The 3036-nt window shown below is 45.5% G+C and overlaps 1 non-coding gene across 1 annotated transcript; it reads right to left on the reverse strand.

The window, feature by feature from the left end:
* Nucleotides 1-2193: 2193 nt before the first annotated feature.
* Nucleotides 2194-2268, reverse strand: Trnat-ugu (transfer RNA threonine (anticodon UGU)). Its single transcript has one exon. It is a non-coding gene; the product is annotated as a tRNA-Thr (tRNA).
* Between the last annotated feature and the right edge of the window lie 768 nt (nt 2269-3036).

The raw sequence follows: 3036 nt of genomic DNA on the forward strand, positions 1-3036 counted from the left end.
TTTCGAAAAACTTTGCACCTTACAAAATTGCCATCATTGAAAATAGCAACAGCATCATACAAACCAAAGCGAAGTGTTTTTACGCCAACAAACACAGTCTTGGGGATTCTTGATCATATAACACTACTTCCATTTTCATGGGAGTTTTGAGTTTTTCCATGAACATCCTTCTGCTGCTAAGTCTCTGAAAATAGGTTTCATCACCTCCTTTACCGCATCAGGCAGACTATGTTTATGCGTGTACACTTCACCAGTTAGCAGTCCCTGGTTGTGCTTATACCAGCTCCTTTGGGACAAAAGTGATGACGGGGACTTCCATCGGTTGAAAAAGTATGAAAAAAAAAGAGCCCAAACAGCCTTCTTGATTTCTTCGATACTGTGTGTGTTTTGCCTAATAGCCATTTCATAATAGTTCTGTATTTTGTCAATTACACTGTCAGTTAACCTTCGCTTCCCACCCAACCCTTTACCATTACTGAGTTATAATTTTTTTGTACGGAGCTGTTCAGTCCCCGAAGTCTTGATCCCATTCGTTTCTGAATGTGTCCGACACACTCAGATTTCTGCGCTGCGATATCATCACCAAAGGGCTTCAGTTCTTGAATGCATTTAAAACTGTTAGAATCACCGTTACCAAGGTAATTCACATATCGCACTACCACACACAAAGAACGTTGAAATATACTAGCAACACCAGCCACTTCCATTCCTCCACTACTGCCACTGTAGTTAGCTGTGCTGTTATTATACATATGCACCTTTATTTTTATTTTTTTTTTTGTGGACACCTGCAATATTTAGATATTACTGCTACATCTAACACCTTCCCTGTGTATGTACTGGTGGTAGATACTATACCATGAAGAGACGTGCGTCCCCGTTCACACCACGTACCATCGAATGCTGCAATCAAGTCTCTGTTATCAATGTTTTCTATTACTGCCTCTCCACAGCTTTCTACATAGATTCTATACAAACATCGCCTACTTTAGACTCTATAAGTCTTTTATAGAATTCGTGGACTTGGTTGGGGGATTTGGAACATTCATCATGCCACAGAAAACTGCACCTGCAGTAGCAACCTTAGAAATTGTACGCAAGGCATAAAAAATCTAACGTGTTCATTGATTTTGCTACCACTTTCTTAATTTGGAGTTGGTGCAACACTGTTCCAAAAAGTGGTCATGTATGAACACTTACCTCACTTCATTTCCTTTTCACTGACAATTTCTACATGAAATGACAATTAAATAGACACCCTAGCTGCAAGCAGGCGTTGATATACTTTATTGGGGACATGTTGAAAATGTGTGCCCCGACCGGGACTCGAACCCTGGATTTCCTGCTTACATGGCAGACGCTCTATCCATCTGAGCCACCGCGGGCACAGAGGATAGTGCGTCTGCAGGGACTTATCCCTTGCACGCTCCTCGTGAGATCCACATTCCCAACATGTCCACAACACTACATTCGTAGTGCGCCTAATAGATGTTTGCCCATCATACTCATTACTCGTGGCAGATTAATCTACAAAGTCCCGTACGAGTTCGGGCATAGCGTGTGCGTTCGCACAAGAAGGTCAAAGGCCGGGAACCCATATTTTTAACTATATATGACGGTAGTATCTGTTCCCGAAAGAACAGTTACCGTCAATGACCATGCAGCTTTGCTAGAAATGAAATGATAATTAAGTAGACACCCTAGCTGCAAGCAGGCGTTGATATACTTTATTGGGGACATGTTGAAAATGTGTGCTCCGTCCGGGACTCGAACCCGGGATCTCCTGCTTACATGGCAGACGCTCTATCCATCTGAGCCACCGCGGGCACAGAGGATAGTGCGTCTGCAGGGACTTATCCCTTGCACGCTCCCCGTGAGATCCACATTCCCAACATGTCCACAACACTACATTCGTAGTGCGCCTAATAGATGTTTGCCCATCATACTCATTACTCGTGGCAGATTAATCTACAAAGTCCCGTACGAGTTCGGGCATAGCGTGTGCGTTCGCACAAGAAGGTCAAAGGCCGGGAACCCATATTTTTAACTATATATGACGGTAGTATCTGTTCCCGAAAGAACAGTTACCGTCAATGACCATGCAGCTTTGCTAGAAATGAAATGATAATTAAATAGACACCCTAGCTGCAAGCAGGCGTTGATATACTTTATTGGGGACATGTTGAAAATGTGTGCCCCGACCGGGACTCGAACCCGGGATCTCCTGCTTACATGGCAGACGCTCTATCCATCTGAGCCACCGCGGGCACAGAGGATATCCGTCAACGAGTGTCAGCCTGCAAACTATTGAACTAAACATCATCGATATGAGCTTTCGGAGCCGAAACCACTCACAAACCCTTGATTATTGCAGGATACAAAGCTTTACGTATCGCCTGGGCCCGTCAACACTGACTTTGGATTGTTGATGACTGTAAACACGTTCCTGGTCGGACGAGTCTCGTTTCAAACTGTAAAGAGCGAATAGACGTGTACGGATGTGGAGACAACCTCATGAATCCATGGACCCTGCACGTCAGCAGGGGCTGTTCAAGTTGGTGGAGGCTCTGTAATGGAGTGGGGCGTTGTAGTTGGAGTGATACGGGGGCCCCTTATACGTCTAGAAATGACTCTGACAGGTGACACGGACGTAAGCATCCGGCATGATCGCGTGCATCCATTCATGTCCGTTGTGCATTCCGACGGATTTGTGCAATTCCACCAGGACAAGCGACACCCCACATGTCCAGAATTGCTAAAGAGTGGCTCGAGGAACACTCTTTTGAGCTTAAATACTTCCGCTGGCCACCAATCACGGCAGACACAAACATTATTGAGCATATCTGGGATGCCTTGCAACGTGCTGTTCAGAAGAGATATCCACACCCTCGTACTCTTACGCATTTATGGAGTGCCCTGCAGTATTCACGATGACAATTCCGTCCAGCACTACTACAGGCATTAGTCGAGTCCATGCCACGTCATATTGTAGTACTTCGGCGTGGCCGGCCGGAGTGGCCGAGCGGTTCTAGGCGC

This window comes from Schistocerca cancellata, chromosome 5 (genome assembly GCF_023864275.1).
Source record: "Schistocerca cancellata isolate TAMUIC-IGC-003103 chromosome 5, iqSchCanc2.1, whole genome shotgun sequence".
Classification (NCBI taxonomy): domain Eukaryota; kingdom Metazoa; phylum Arthropoda; class Insecta; order Orthoptera; family Acrididae; genus Schistocerca; species Schistocerca cancellata.